The sequence below is a fragment of the Indicator indicator genome, chromosome 17, assembly GCF_027791375.1.
Source record: "Indicator indicator isolate 239-I01 chromosome 17, UM_Iind_1.1, whole genome shotgun sequence".
Taxonomy (NCBI): domain Eukaryota; kingdom Metazoa; phylum Chordata; class Aves; order Piciformes; family Indicatoridae; genus Indicator; species Indicator indicator.
The window spans coordinates 1,669,361-1,686,773 of NC_072026.1; positions in this window are offsets into that span (position 1 = coordinate 1,669,361).

Sequence of the window (17,413 nt, forward strand, 5' to 3'; positions counted from 1 at the left end):
TGAACAGAAAGCAAGTGAAAGGTTCTGTGTGGCTTGCCCTAGGTGATCCTGCTTTGACAGGGTGGTTGATGTCGATGATCTCTAGAGGTCCCTTCCAACCCCTAACATTCTGTGATTCTCTGCTATTGTAATCTCCAAGTGATAAGGACAAGCTGGTATGATGTTAATGGAGCTGAGGAGCCTTGTGCATGCACATAAGTGCATACACTTTCAGCAAAGCTTAGGATGTTCTCTGGTTTTTCAAACCACCTGTTTCAGGTGAAGGTCTTTTTGCTATGCTAATTACTGCCAATTGGTGTGGCCTGAGCTGCTTTCCTGCTCTTCAAAAGTGTTTCTGCAGTCACAGAGAAGTTTGTTCTTGTACAGAAACTCCCAAACCTAAAGAGAGGTGGAGAGAAGGGTTTCTGTTATTTACAAGAACGTTTTTACCACAGGACACATCAAACAATTCAACCTTACTCTACCAATGAACTTGTTTACATAACGTACAGCTAAATCCACTGCAATATATGAGAGGTTCCTGAAGAAGTTTGAGCACTACTTTCACTGGTCAGTGCTGTTCCATGCTGACTGGAGGATGACAATGCAAAGGTTATGGAAGATTCAGGCTGGAGGTAGGTCACCTTTCTGCATGTTGATACAATCAATTTGTTTAATAGCAGAATTTAGTGTTCATTGTTTATTCTAAGAGTTTAAAAACCTTGGTAAATTCTCTTTGTTATTTGTTAACTGTTGTGTCTTAAAGTAGGCCTCATCTTATCTGAAATCAGGGGTACTGTTTGTTTTCTAACTTGCTGCCTCTTGAAAGCATTCCCTGTGTGAAGCTTGTATGTAGTAGTTATTCGAGCAAAGAAAGTTAACCCAGAACTGACTAGGAGGTGGTTCTCTGAATTGTGGTGGTGTTCCTGTAGCAACTGATTAACAAACTACCTCCACAGCTGCTGTTCTGTGTGTGCTTGAAGCACAAAGCTGCTCCATGAACAAATCAAACTGAAGTAAAAATTTAGCATAAAAGTAAAACTTGGTGCTTCCATAAGTAAGGGATAGGTAAGCCTCCATAGGCTGAGGGATCTGGGGTTGTTCAGCCTGGAGAAGAGAAGGCTCTAGGGAGACCTAAGAGCAGCCTGACTGTACCTGAAGGGGGCTCCAGGGAGGCTGTGGAGGGACTGTTTGCAAAGGCCTGCAGGGACAGGGTGAGGGTCGATGGCTTGGAATGAGAGAAGAGCAGATGTAGATTGGACTGCAGATTTAGAAGCAAGCTCTCCACCATGAGGGCAGTGGAAAACTAGAACAGGTTGCCCAGGGAGGTGGTTGAGGCCCCATCCCTGGAGATATTGAAGGTCAGGCTTGACAGGGCTCTGAGCAACCTGATCCTAGCGGAGGATGTCCCTGCTGACGGCAGGGGGGTTGGACTGGATGACCTTTGGAGGTCCCTTCCAACCCATTCTATGTTTCAATTACTTCTGCAACACTTTAACTTCTTAATAACAGAGCAGAAAACATGAAGGAATATCACTTTCCTTACTTTATTCATTCTGAGTCCACTGAAGCAAAAGGAGTTTTGACCTTGACATCAATGACATCCAGACAAAGGAAATGCTGCTTTAGATCTTTTAATTGTTTGGAGCAGCAAGATGGATAGAGATTTTTCATTATGATACAGCACCCATGTTACATTATTATACTGTAAAATTACTTCTTAAATTGCGGTTAGCTCTTCAAAGAGTCAGCAACATTCTCCCATAATGAGTGTATTGGGTTTGGCCAAGCTGGAGTTAATTCTCCAGTGCTGTGTTTTGCAGCAGCAGTTGATAACATAGCAGTGTTTTGGCTACTGTTGAATAAGTACCCAGGCTATGTCTTTTTAATGTTTGCCTGCCCCAAGAGTACATTGAGGGATGGGCAGGATCTTGGGAGGGGACATGGCTGAGCTGGCTTACCTGGACTGGACAAAGAGGTATTCCATGCCATATGACGTCAGCTCAGATATAAGAATGAAGTAAAAAGAAGGAAGTGGGGGGATTGGTCCATGGCGTCTATCCTCCCAAGCAACTACCAAGCTTAGAGAGCCCTGCTTCCCGAGACCGACCATCGTCCTGCTGATGGGAAGTAGAGACTAACATCTCTCTCTTGCTTCCGCGCGGTCTATTGCTTTTGCCTATTATTGTTATTAAATTTGCTTCTATCTTATTATTAGCTTTGGTCAATTTCTTTTTCTTCTTCCTCCCCTCTCCCCCTGTCCATTTAAGAGGGGGAGTGATAGAGCGGCTTTGGTGGGCATGTGGCCTCCAGGCCAGGGCCAAACCACCACAATGACGTAGATGGCTAAAACTCTTAGAGATGCAGAACCTTTTCAGTTCTCCCTGGGTTTCACCGGAGTTTTTTTGTGTGCTGACAGTTTCAGATTATGGCTTGTACAAGTGCATGTGAAGCTGTATCTACTGCGATTAGCTGCAGAAAAACACAGAGGGAGCAGAGCAAGTATAAAGTCCCCATCCACACACCACCCCCTAGCTCTGCTGTTCAGTGTGAATTACACAGTCCTACTTTCTCTACACATCAGTCTTCTAGGCAGTGCCCAGGCTTTGAACATATCAGCACCCAGCCTTTTATTTAACAAAAGCATGTCTTATATATAGAAACTGGTATTGAGACACAGAGTTATTTGCATGGATTTTTTTTTTATTGTGGAATTCAATATTACCTAACTTTTCATTCTTTATGGAAAACTTTACCTCTGCTACAGTCAATCATAATTTATAAACACAATCTTAAAATGTGCATGTGTAGTTTGCTAGAAGTATAGAGCAAAAACCAACCCTGAAGGTTTCTGTGCATCTTACCCATCTTGCTTGCTGAGGACAAATATATCATGTGTTCATATTTCATAAGCCAGTTGCCTGACTTTGTTGCTGCTTACGTGCTTCTGGAGATGAGCTCCCTGTGAAAGCAAAGGAAGGTGAATGTAGGCTTTGAAGTTACACAGGACCAGGGGTTTGAAGTAGCTGGACCAGGTGCTGCCTGGAGCAAACACTTGTATAAGGTGTTCTGCAGTCTTCACAGATGAGTAAGAATTCTTGACAGATTTTGGCAAGGTTCCTTTGCTGTCTGGTGTCTATGAAAAGGCAGGAGGCTGAGGTACCTTTTTGTAGTTTCTCTATAAAGCATTGTTCAGTTTCTGAACCTCTTGTAACAGTTTCTGTGTGAGGATGTCACTATGTTGGTCCACCCTAAGAGCAATTGTGACTTTAACAATGCAGCTTCTTAGCCATTCTGTTTTGGAGTGTCTGTTTTCTAACATCTCACTACTTAGTCACCTCTACTAAAATCCACATATTTTTTACATGGTACTTGTGATTTGGCAATTATTTACAAAAGGACATCAAATGGTAATGGTGGGATAGTTTTAATGAGTAAAACTCCCCTTCCTTTCTGTACTGGTCCACTGTGTATTCTCCCACAGCACAACATAGGACTCCTCAAGCTTAAAAACCATTTTGCTTTACCTGTATCAAATCATAGCATTCCCTGAGCTACAGAACTCCATGGAACTCTCTGTTACAGCTCAAGAATTAGAAAAAGATATGGATGAAAGCAGTTAAAATGGTTAAGGAGAGGCAGGAGCTGCTTTCCAATGAGACACTACTGACTGAATATATGTAATAATCTAAGAGTATTTATTGAGGATTTTTTTTAATATAACCCCCCTGAGGATTTCTTTACACCCCATAAAATGACAACATTGCTTTGATTTTTAAGATCTGAAGAAAGTAATATCATGATGGAAATATTTACTAAGATCTTAACATGATTTCAACCTGCAGTGAGTTCCTGAGGTACTTAGGTTTAAAGAAACTATTCAGATCTGTCATATTTTCCAACAGTCAGTTGGTCCAGACTTTGAGGAGTTTACAAATAAATGCAGAACCTCAACAAAAATTAAGATGTGGAAATCAATGTATTGTGTTCAGCTTGCAACTGTGACAGTGGATATTTTACACTGCCAGACCATTCAAAATCTTTCCTCTGAAGGGGAAAGAAGCAATATTTCCAGGAAGGCACTGCAGACCTCCACCTGTGATCACAGTCACCAAATCTTTGCATGAACTTGACAGCATGTACGGGAGGCATAGAAATTATTGAGAGCAGCTGCTTTGCTGAATAAAAGCAATGATGGAGACAATACTAAAATAAGGGGAATCTCCATACCTCAAAACATTCTTGTCCTTACCTAGATATGATCCTTCCCAGGGATCCTTCCATACAAGCCCTCGAATCTTTCAAGCATGACTCTCTGAATTCTTATAGAGAGGAACTGCAATGATAACGTATCAATAGAAGTTCATCTAGTGTTCAATTTTGAGACAGCAGCAATGAATAACAGAATATACTATTTAGAAACTGCAGCAGGTGAAGTTTTTGTAGTAATCTGCTGGGGTTGTCTGCTGCTTTGCCTCGTTCTGTGTGTCTGGAGTAAATAAGTCTGAAGGAAACGAGGGGAATGTTTTAAAGGGCAGAAAAGTGCTCTGAAGAACAACTGATTTAAACATAGATTAACTGTTAGTGTGTTCCTTAGGTTTTTACATAGAATAATGTGCTCTTGTGAGACCCCTTCTCAAATACGGCTTCCAGTTCTGCTGTTCCCAGCATAAGGACGACACAGAGCTGTTGGAGTGAGCCCACAGGAGGCCACAAAGATGATCCAAGGGCTGGAGCACCTCTGCTATGAGGATAGGCTGAGGGAGCTAAGGGTGTTCAGCTGGGAGAAGAGAAGACTCCAGGGGAGATATTAGAGCTGCCTTCCAATACCTGAAGGGATCCTACAGGAAGGCTGCAGAGGGACTTTTCATGAGGGTGTCTAGAGGCAGGACAAGGGGGAAAGGTTTGGAGCTGAGGGAGAGCAGGGTTAGACTGGATCTTAGGAAGAAGTTCTTCAGTGTGAGGGTGGTGAGACTCTGCAACAGGCTGCCCAGGGAGGCTGTGGATGCCCTCTCCCTGAGGATCTTCAAGGCCAGGCTGGATGAAGCCTGGAGCAGCTGAGTCAAGTTGAGAGGTGTCCTTGCCCATGGATGCGGATGTTGGAGTAGATGACCTCTGAGGTCCCTTCCAACCTGAGCCATTCTAGGATTCTACGAATGAAGTTCTACTATCATGTCAGATATATTTTGTTTGTTACACCATCTAAGAGCTCAACGGTTATGTTTATAGTTTTATGCGAAATCGTAGCTTACTGTGATCATTTTTATTTTTTAAAGCAAAACAGTTTTAGGAGGAAAAGCCAACATTTAAATATCACATGCAAATATTCTGTATTTATTTAGTTTGCTTTTACATTTTGGAATGTGAAAGGAGGAATCTTAAAAGACTTTGTTATTGGATCTTATACAAAAGTCTAATCTGTTTCAGGCATTTTTTAGCCTATGGCTAAGCATTTCCCTGGAAGCTTGGACATAATCAGTTCAGTGAATCGAGCTGGACCTGCCCAATCAGATTTGTTGCGAAAGGAAGAAGGTGATAGAGTTCCTGTTATCAGAGAAAAGAATCTGTTAGGCAAAACTGTTTGGGTATTTTCTCCCTCAGGAGAGGCCAAACCTGTCCGAGGGGTGGTTTCTGCTGAAGGTCCTGGTCACACCTATTGGGTGATGCAAGAAAATGGTGAAATTCAGTGTATTCCACAAAGAAATCTAACTTTGGCTGAGAGAGGTTAAATTCAGAGTGTTGCGCAGATACAGCATCGCGCCCAAGAGGAGAGTTCATGAGATCTACGCTGCATGAACCCTGAGAGCCCTGAGTCACCTGAGAGTCCCTGTTCCTTTCTTCGCTCCATCTGCGAGGAAACAAGCTGTTTGCTGTTTTTCCTGTGATTTGACTCTTTTGAATCATCTACATCTGAGATAGCCGGAATGGACTATGGTCTTTATTCACCTAGTGTTGTAGATATTATTTTAGATTAGATAGATAATAGTAGCAGCCAATGGAATTGTTTAGAAGGGGTGGACTGTGATGGTTTGAAACTGTCTTTTTAATTTTTCCTTGCAAAGTTCAGAACAGAGAAAGTGAAAGAATGTAAATAAGTCACTATTGGGTGTAAGAAAGCAAAATAACGATTGTTCTAAACACTTCCATTGGATAGATAGAAATGTTTAAGAACTATTACCCAAAACAAAGTAGGCATTCGGCACATTCTGCGTTCGGCAGTGGGGGCAGTTGCTGGGCTGTCTGGCTGCTGTTTCTTCTTCTCTTCTGGCTGAACATAACACACTGACCTTGGCAGCTAAGTTAACAACTTTCTGCTTAACTAACTCTGCTTCTCTGTCCAGGGGGGTCTGGGGGGGAAGCTCCTGGGAGAGGGAGGCCCCTTTGGGAGGGTCCCCTTGGGGGGAAGCAAAGGGAGATCGGTTGTGCTTTTTCTGTTGATTGTATATATATGTGAATGTTGTGAATTTTATATATTTGTACATATTCATTGCATTTCATTGTAGATTTTAGACTCTGCTTGTAAATACAGCTTTTCATTTGCTTCCAGACTGAGCTAGCCTGGTTATTGTTGGTGGGGGGGAATTTCAGCTCACACCGACACAGTTTCTTACTCAGATATTCTGTGAAAGAAGAGCTCCTGCACTTGCTTGGGCTTAGTATAGCTTGCATCATGAGTGGCAAAGAAAATACCCAATAGTGTGAGAGTGACAGAGCCCTGCAGCAGGCTGGCCAGAGAGGTTGTGGAGCCTCCTTCTCTGGAGGCTTTCAAAACCCACCTGAGTGTGTTCCTGTGTGACCTGCCCTAGGTGATCCTGGCCTGGCAGGGGGATAGGACTCAAGGATATAGGGAGGTCCCTCCCTTCCAAAGCCTAACGTTCTGTGATTCTGTGAAAACAAGATCAAGGAAACTTACTGTGCTCCTTCTGGTGAGGTCCTCAGAGTAAAGTTCAAGGGGAATGTTGAAAACTCACAGTGAATGCTGTGGAAGGCTGTATAGAGGTTACTCATGGGCACGAGGTCTCTGAGGAGAGGATGACTTCTCTCAGTCTGGCAAAGAGGCCAAGGGTGAGAAATGGCAGCCTGCAACTACTTGGAGAAAGGTTTTGAAACCTCTAAAGCTAAGCTCTACTAATCTAAATTGCTATGGTTACTGACTTATGTTTAGGGATATAACTTTTCAAAATTTCTTTGAGATACATCAAAATGCAATTTTGGCTAAAAAAGGTTTGTTTGCTTTTTGGCATTCGTATTTCTCCGTTTTGCTAGAAAAAGCAAAACTGAAAAAACCCACCCTGGAAAGGGGGATGGCAGCATGCCAACATGGCACACAAGGGGAAAACAAACTGAAAGTCATTGGAAAGCGTTAGGACTAATTTCACCAAAGAACAGAATGTTGAAGACGTTCCAGATAAACTCTTGGAACAGCTCATGATATTTTCATTCTTAATATGCTTAATAAAATCAAAATAGAGAGATACTGTTATATGCTACAAAGATTTACTTCATCTGTAATTTAAACAATAACTGCCTGAGGCTAGGGAGCACTATTCCTTTTCCCTAAGAAATGTGGCTATAATTTTGGCATTATTAAAATGTGTCAAAGCATGGCAAGGAAAAAACCACAACTGTACCGTTTCAAATCATCAGATTTGCTCTGAAGACCACATGGCTGCAAATCAATATCTGGAAACTTGGATCTCCTGTGGGTCACCAAAGTGATTATTCTACTACATGTGCCTTGCAAAATCACAGAATCACAGAATGGCTTAGGTTTGAAGGGACCTCAGTTCATCTATTCCAACTTCCTCACCATGGGCAGGGACACCTCTCAAACAGACTAAAGACCTTATCCAATCTGGCCTTGAATACCCCCAGGGAGGAGGCATTCACAGCCATCCTGGGTAGCCTATTCCAGAGTCTCTCGTACTGGAAATCCTGAAACCTTAACCAAAGTCTGCTGTATCCAAGCAGTCTTTCTGGTTTTGTATGTTATGAGAGCACCTTTATTTAGAATCATAGAATCAGTCAGGGTTGGAAGGGACCACAAGGATCATCCAGTTCCAACCCCCCTGCCATGGGCAGGGACACCTCACACTACATCAGGCTGGCCAGAGCCTCATCCAGCCTGGCCTTAAACACCTCCAGGGATGGGGCCTCAACCACCTCCCTGGACAACCCATCCCAGGCTCTCACCACTCTCATGGGGAAGAACTTCTTCCTCACTTCCAGCCTGAATCTCCCCACTTCCAGCTTTATTCCATTCCCCCTAGTCCTATCACTACCTAATATCCTAAAAAGTCCCTCCCCAGCTTTCTTGTAGCCCCCTTCAGATACTGGAAGGCCACAAGAAGGTCACCTCAGAGCCTTCTCTTCTCCAGACTGAACAGCCCCAACTCTTTCAGTCTCTCCTCATAGGAGAGGTGCTCCAGCCCTCTGATCATCCTGGTGGCCCTTCTCTGGAGACCTTGCAGCATGTTCATATCCCTCTTGTAATAGGGGTTCCAGAACTGGATGCAGTACTCCAGGTGGGGTCTCACCGGAGCTGAGCAGAGGGGGAGAATCACCTCCCTTGACCTGCTGGCCACACTTCTCTTGATGCAGCCCAGGCTCTGTTGGCTTTCTGGGCTGCAAGTGCACATTGACAGCTCATGTTGAACTTCTCATCCACCAGCACCCCCAAGTCCCCCTCCTCAGGGCTGCTTTCTAGCCAGTCCCTGCCCAGCCTGTAGTTGTGCTTGGGATTTCCTCGACCCAGATGCAGGACCTTGCACTTTGTCTTGTTGAACCTCATGAGGCTGGCTTGTGCCCACCTCTCCAGCCTGTCCAGGTCCCTCTGGATGGATCCCTTCCCTCCAGTGTGTCTGCTGCACCATGCAGTTTGGTGTCATCAGCAGACTTGCTGAGGGTGCACTCAATGCCTCTCTCCATGTCACCAACAAAGATGTTAAACAAGACTGGTCCCAGGACTGAGCCCTGAGGGACTCCGCTTGTCACTGGCCTCTGTCAGCTTTTGCAAACACTGGGAGAGAAGTTCACCATGCCAACACTAGGATGCACTTGCAATTTACACTTAGAGAGGTTCTGTGTAGAAATGAATGTTATTTTGAAATCCAAATTGATTTTTAAACCACAGATTAAGATTATGTTAATTTGGAGGGGGGAATAATAAATAAATGTACATAAATATAGATGCTCATCCTCAAAATGTGTTGAAAGCTATTGAAAGTTTGGATCTTTGGAATCCTTTGTTTAAGGAGGAAAGAAAGGATAGGTGGCCAAAACCTCTGCATTCTGTTTTCTTCAGGAATGAAGTGTGAGTATAGTCAGATAGGAACTCTGTAAATGGTGCTGAGTATCTTTAGGACTGTGCTTTCCCTCTAACTCAGCATCTGGCAAGTAATGAGGTATAAAACTGAACAGAATTAGCAGGTGTGTTATAAAGAAATACTAGAATGAACCTGCAAGTGTCCTTTAATGTTCATTGTTTCAAATTTTAAATGCCCAAGAACAGACTTTGAGCTACTCTTAGAAAACTGCCCAGACTACAGCTTCCATGGATGTTTAAGGTATATTTTGATGTAGAATGCTGAAACATGAAAGACAGTATCCTTTGTGTCTCTTGTGTCTTTCTCATTGATTCCAACAGTAGGAAGGATTGTTTTGGCTGTGACATATTGCTACTCAATCTGTTTCAGCACTGCTGATCCCTAATTGTTTAACCCTGCACTAGACTCTGTAGTCTCAGAGCAGAAATGGCAGGGTTTATAGTAAAGACAGAAGAGTTTGTTATTTCTGGCAAAAAGAGATGAAAATGCAAAAAACCAAACCCACTGAAGGAGGAAGAAAACCCCAGATGAAAAAAAAAAATAACAAAAACAAACCAAAACACTCACCAGGTTGTGGAGTCTCCTTCTCTGGAGACTTTCAAAACCCACCTGGATGTATTCCTGCATGACCTGCCCGAGGCAATCCTGCTCACCCCTGGCAGGGGGGTTGGACTCAGTGATGTCTGGAGGTCCCTTCCAACCCCTAACATTCTGTGATTCTGTGCTAATCATATATAATCTATTGAACATTTTGATTTCAAAAACAAAACCCAAATTGAATAAAAAACCAAAAGGGATGACATATCAGCTTTGTTCTGCAATTGATCTCAGATGTTGTTAGGGATGCCATATGACAAGAAGAGATGTTGAACAAGGAAAAAAAGTAATTTCGTGAAAAATGGTACTCGTACAACTACTCTATCAAGGTGAAATCTCTTCAGTCCTGGGGTTTGAACTCTCAGAACCAAGCACAGGAATACATTACAAATCTTCGGCCTGTGCCTTTTGTGCATGGCTTATCTGTGCAGAGGCACTCAGCAAATGCAGTGATCTGTGTTAGTTGAGTGTGGGTGCTCCCACTCAGGACTGCAGAGGGGAGAATCTAAGCTGGGTAATTTAGAACATGTTAGCATATGGAGGCTGCTTAATAGGGGCATTCTCCAAAGGCTCGGTGTACTTGAATATCATAGCATACTTAGAACTCATTAACATTTTTCACTGTCCTTTGAATGCAGAAGATTCTAAATTTAAATTCATCCACTTCATGCAAATCTGCTTGTTGGGGTATTTTCTCTGTGCAGATCTCTTTGGTTTCTGCTTTGCAGCACTCCCTAACTACTCCTGTTGAATCATCAAGTTAAGCCACAAGAAAAAATTCAGAGCCTGATTTTGAGCCTTTAGAATCTACTCATTGCTCCAATCAAACTTTTTTTTTCAGCAGCAGTGAGGGCTAGATATTTATCAGGGAGAACAAAGGTCCTAACATGCTGAACAGCTTGAAGGAAAGCTTAAAATGAGAACTGCAATTAATTCACATAACCAATATGCTTTTTTACCTCTTCTGTAGACATTATGCTGTCTATAACCTCTCTCTATCCATAGATGGGCTAGTATCTGTAATATAGACTGGTAGTCATGGAAAAGACATCTTTAGTTTCAGCCCTGCTTTTCTGCCTTTCTTTTCCCTTTAGAGAAGCAGCTAGCATCACAGAAGAATTAAATTCTTTGCTTAAGGGAGCTTTTCCCAAGCAGCTCAGAGAAATACTAGGCCCACCTGCACTTCTGTTGTGAGGCCTTACCAACTGTACTTGCTGCCCAGCTGAATGGAATTTGGAAGGTGCCGAGTTTTGAAACATAAGCAACAGATGCTAGATGTGCTTGGAAAACACAGCTTGCTTAGGAAGTTGTTTCCATGAAGTGTTAGTAATGTGTCATGGCTAGTGGGCAGTCAGAAATACGTAGTTTGGTTTCCAACATGCTGAACCTTGTTTAAGGCATCACAGCCCCTTTGAATAAGCTTGCTTTTCTCAGCTGTAGTCGGAGGAACAAGCCACAACTGACACGTCATGAACAGTAGTGTGAATTGGTGATAGAGGATGTGCTCAGTCAGTCTTTGAGTGGATTCTTCTAGAGGCTTGAGTTATCTTCCTATTGGATCTCATATAGAGCAGTCACTTGTGTATGATGTATTTGTAATGCATGAAAAATAGTTTAATAAATTAAAGAATTCATAAGACTTCTTTAGTCTTTAATAATTAAAAGAATTTTTAATTTTCTTAGGAAGTAATGGGAATAGACAAAGCAGGCACTGGATGGAATAAATCAACATGATGAATTAATTAATGGTTCACAAGAGATCTTGAATTAGGTCACCTCTTAAAATGTGTCAGCTGCTTATTTGCTTAAAACTCATGTTAGGAGAACCTGTGAGAACTTTTCAAACCTCAAAACCTCTCCAGCAAAAACCACAGAGAAGAAGCTCAGGGGCATAATCCAGAAATAAGAGTAATAAAAGCTTGCTTGGATTTTGCTTAGATAGTGCACAATAAATCCATCCACAACACAGAAGCCACACACGGTTCTGTCTTGGACTCTTGCTTAGTCTCAGTCAAAGTGTTCTCTGTAATCTTATCCAGAGAGTTTCCAAGCGCACATCCATCACGGTTTTCCTGCACTTCTAAACCATTCCAGATCAAACAACGGAACTGGGAAGCATTGCAGATGGTATTTATGAAGCTTTTACTTCTTGTCAGCACATGGCTCTCTCTGGAGTTAGTACATGGACCAATTTTTATTCGTGCAATGAACATACACAGAGGTAGCCATGAAGTGAAAGCCAAGGTGTACTATAATGTCCACGTGGGAACCACTTTTGTTCTGTGGAACAGGGTTCAGGTGACTCAGATCATTCTTATTGTCACGCAAAGCTGAAGTAAACACAGAGATAAAGCAGCTGCAAATCGTGCTCTGGAAGATGGATCAAAAGAAATCTGACCTGTAAAGACAGGCAGAGCTCACTGGTTTCTGACAAGAGTTGCTTTATAGAACGTACCTGAATTGTGCATATCCCGTTTTGGTATGGACCCTGCCTTCCACAGGCAGCTCTGTGCCTGTGCTTTGCTGGCATGTCATAGGACTGAAAACAGTGGTTTGCAGCTCTAGGGTATTTCTGTTTATAAGATTTATATCTGCCTGTGGCCATCATTAATAGAGCACCACTGGGATTATTATTTTTTTAAAATTATATCTATTTTATTTTTAACGCTATATATTTAATGGTATACTTGAGAAGCTAGAAATAGCTGGAATGTTCTAAGAGAGTTGGTATACTTCATGGAGAAGTACACTGTCACTTTCCAAAGAAACAGCTCTGTCAGAATCTGCTCTTCTAAAAGCCACATTATCAGCAGTACTGATGGCAAATGTTTGAGCCTGCTGCACTGAATATACCATTTAAAACATATTTAAATTTAAAAGTAGAGATGAATTTATATGCAAAACGATCCCATCCAATAACTTATAATCAGAACAAAGCTGCTGCTGATTACCAAGTTTGTGGAAAGTAGTTCAAGGACAGAAAGAGCAGAAATTTCTGCTGTTTGCAGGTTTATTTATTTATTTAGTGCTTAATCATTTAGGATTGCTATTTAAACAAACTGTTTACAAATGAGTAGGTGGATTAGCTTGCTTTGTTTGATGCAAACCCACAAATGTCACCCTTTTCCTTGCACCCTCCAGAAGGTGGAGGGAGCATTGCCTAGGAGAAGCAAAAAGGCAGCGGTGTGAGCTTCAAGGGCGTTGTTTGATACCCGACATCAAGCAGAGCTCTGACAAGGAGGTGGCAGGAAATGAGGTCTGACAGCTCATGATATGTGTAAATTGAGACAGAATGGGCACTTACCAAGTATGTAATGGAAGTCACTCATTGTCTTAGCTTCTGAAGGTGACATCATTCATGATGGCATCCAAATATGATTTATGAAATGAATTATTAATGCTTGTCGATTTTTAAGGAAAACAAAAATAGAAACCTAGGACTATCTGTTATGTTAACCTGCTGCTGAAGCAGGAATCTGAAAGGAAGCACACTACTCTTGTTTTGCTAGCTTTACTTTGGGAGAATGGAGATAGCAGAGGTTGTAGAGGACTTCAGGACAGTGCTTAGCCTGTATGTGTGGATCTCTCTGGCACAGATGATAGGTTTAAACCAAAGAGGGTAGGTTTAGGCTAGATACAAGGAAGAATTTGTTTACAATGAGGGTGGTAAAACACTGACCCAGGTTGTCCAGAGAGGTAGTAGATGCCCTATCCCTAGAAATGTTCCAGGTCAGGTTGGACAGCTCTGAACAACTTGATCTAGTTGAAGATCTTGGTCTAGATCTTGGGCACTTGGGATAGACGACCTTTAAAGGTCCCTTCCAACCCAATGCATTATCTGCTTTTACAAGTACCTCAACATTACTGTTAAACTCTCATCTTCCAGACAAATCTTGTTACTTGAAGTCTGTTGCATGATCCTGCAATGCACTGTTGTTGTTTTGATGCTATCCGTGTTTCATGGGAGGATCTAGATGAAAAACACTTGGAGCTTTCAGGTTTTCATTATCCTTGCAAGGTTCTGTGTTTGCCACTCTGGTATTTCAAATGTTACGCACAAAGTGGATTACAGGGCATTAGAGAAAATGGCTGAAGAGTTACACAGTAGGCAGTTGAATCAAGCCTACTCACTCAAAGATCTGTTGTTGGAAAAGGCAAATAAAAATATTCCTTGTTCTTGGGATATAAATCCTCTTACTCTCCTTCTGTTCATCTGAGATCAGTTGTATACTGCATTGATTTTTTTGCCAGTTATAATTCTGAGTCTTACAAAAGCTGGTGTTTGACTGGAAAACTGAAAGAAAACAGACTGCTGCAATAATTACCTAAATCCCAAAACCAAATAAATAAAATCTGACACTTTATAACTGTCTGAAGACCAGATCAAAATACATGTACAACTCCAACTGTGCTTAAGGAAAAAACAAACAAACAAAAAAACCATGAAAAAAACAAATGGGGGAAAGGGAAAGGGGGAGGAGGCGGGGAAAGGCAATTTAAGTACTTAGTCTGTAACCCTAATTATTCCATTGTGGATTGAGATACACTTGCAGGAGCTAAAGCATCACCATATTAAGCATGTTTTCCTAACATGTGGCATTATGCCCTGAGCCAGTGCTTAATGTACATGGAGAGGTTGCTTCATTTTATAGTGCCAACTTTTATAAGACAAATTAACTCTCTGCTTTGAATGTGCTTTGTTTCTGGTGCTATTTGTTAATGAAAACTAATGAGCAGTTTTATGGCAATAAGCAGGAAATGCATTCATAAAAGTAAGGAGACGTGAGGGTGGTTCTATGGATTTTTCTGTACAAGATAGGGTCTATCTAGAAAATATAAATGGAGAAATTTTGCAAAGTGGATTTTATTTAGTCTCAGCATGTTTCTGGAAGGACAGCTCTGTGCAGGTGTTTTGTTTTCCTGATTTATTGTAAGCATCTGGTTGGTAGTCCAGATCACTGGCACCAAGAAGTGAACTTGGTGTCACCATCATGGCAGGGATTAAATGGATTAAATGACCATTTGAGAATTGCCTGATTATGTCAGGAGCTGGTATACAACACTTTCCACCCTTGTTTAGGATGCTCCCTTACCATGTTAATGTGAACAGACCTTTACAGTGAAACTTACCTTGGTGTCTGCTGGGTTTTTTCTATGTGCCACTGCTGTCTCAATGCCACATAACTGCTTGCTTAAACTTTTTTTTGTGCGCTGCAGCATAAAAAGTTAAACAGAACTCTGCCAGGCAGAAGCCTTTTTGCATGTATTTGGTTTCATCTGGTTGAGACATCATGCCTTTCTGTGAAAATGTACTGCTTACAAGGAAAATATCTAATGAGATTTCTTAGTCCAGTGATCCGATGAATCTTAATCAGAAAGCTGATAGGTTGAGCAGTAATAAGCCTATAATCGCTGCAGTCACCTGTAATTCCATTTACTCACAACTATGACTCATTTCTCTTAAATCTATGAGGGAACAAGAATAATAGAGATGACATTTTATGTAGTCTGCTCACAAGAGAAGAATTCATTCCTTCTTCATTATGAGAAAGCTTGCTTAGAGCCCAGGACTATGAATAGATTTCTGTGTTAACACATTTCTGTGAATAGCCCCACAACCAGCATGGTTGAGAGCAAACAAGAGTGAGGGAAATGAAGGCTGAGGAGGGCATCTATCCTGAAGCAGACATACCATTTTGAACCTTAGCCTAGCAGATCTTGAAAGGGGTTCAAGACAAGTGTTTAAGCTCATTTGATGAGAAATTTCATAACACCTTAAACCATAAGGTCTATTCGTGTGAACAGAACTTTTCATGAAAAAAAAAAAAAAACAACCCCAACCCCAAAAGCCTCAAAGCCTGTGTAGCTTTGAGATGTTTCACAGTATTTGCTGGTGCTTGTGTGTGCTTCCTGAACGTAGTCTTTGGTAGGAAGATTACCCCAGTGAGAGGAGAGAGTTAGCGCAGCACACGAAGGCCTCTTCTACCCAAACCATTGTGTCTCAGCAGGCTGCCACAGCTGCACAAATAAACACCCACTCTACAGGAAATGATGTTAGCCACATTGGTATTTGTGCCAGTATTTCATGTTTCCCAGCTGAGAAAGTCTTAAAAATGTGCTAACTGCACAGGCTATGTCATTTTGAAAATTGTTTTATGATAGGGATGCCTTTGTGGTTCAGCCATCTCCAATTGCTGTGGAGGCCTTTGTGAGAGGTCAGTCTCATAATCCACTCTACAAGACAGAGCCTTCAAAAAGGTTTTATCAGTTCTTTACTTTAGCTGTTGCTTAGGGTTTTCCTGAGAGAGTGGATAAGCCACAAACGCACTTCCACTTGGTTCAGGATTTCTTTTTGAGGTGTGGAGAACAGGCAATCCAGTGCTTCTGTTTAACAAGGCTGACACATTTGTGTGTGTGCAATGCACATTTTAATTGTAGATTTTAATCTGGACAGTGCATCAAAATACAAGACAGATAACTTTGACCATCTTTTGCTTCACCTTTTTATAAGGACAACACATGGCTTTTTTGCACACAACTTTGGGCAGGTTTCCCAACCATGGTGTGTCGGTGTGAGCTGAAATTCCCCCCCCCACCGACAATAACCAGGCTAGCCCAGATTGGAAGCAAATGAAAAGCTGTATTTACAAGCAGAGTCTAAAATCCACAATGAAATGCAATGAATATATACAAATATACAAAATTCACGACATTCACAAATATATACAATCAACAGAAAAGCACAATCGATCTCCCTTTGCTTCCCCCCAAGGGGACCCTCCCAAAGGGGCCTCTCTCTCTCCCAGGAGCTTCCCCCCCAGACCCCCCTGGACAGAGAAGCAGAGTTAGTTAAGCAGAAAGTTGTTAACTTAGCTGCCAAGGTCAGTGTGTTATCTTCAGCCAGAAGAGAAGAAGAAACAGCAACCAGACAGCCCAGCAACTGCCCCCACTGCCGAACGCAGAATGTGCAGAATGCCTACTTTGTTTTGGGTAATAGTTCTTAAACATTTCTATCTTGAGATCCACCAGTGACTCCCTGAATAGTTATAGATTCTCCCCCTTGATAATTTGATGGTATTATGGTGCACTGAGCTCCTGTGTCAACCAAGGCCCTGTACTTCTGAAATTTTGAAGTGCCAGGCCACTGGATGTACACATCCCAATAGATTCTGTTATCTCCATTATCCCTTACCTTCCCCTGGCAGAAGGCAGGGCACCCCTAATGGTGGGGATTACCTCCACATGTACAGCTGGCACAACGTCCAGCACCAGAATTAGGATCACTGTTGGAGCTATCAGAGTTGTTCTGGGAAACTGAGGAAGTGACAGCTACCCTCCTGGTATTGCTACCTCGGGATCTGCCTCTCTGCAGCTCCCGTAACCTCTTGAAAAGATCAGAAGTTGGTTGACCATCCCATCTGTTCATGTTCTCACCAAACTGATCACGCAGAGTTATCCAGATACTGCCACGTGATTGCCTCTGCTGTCTGTTTTGGTTTGACCTATTCTGG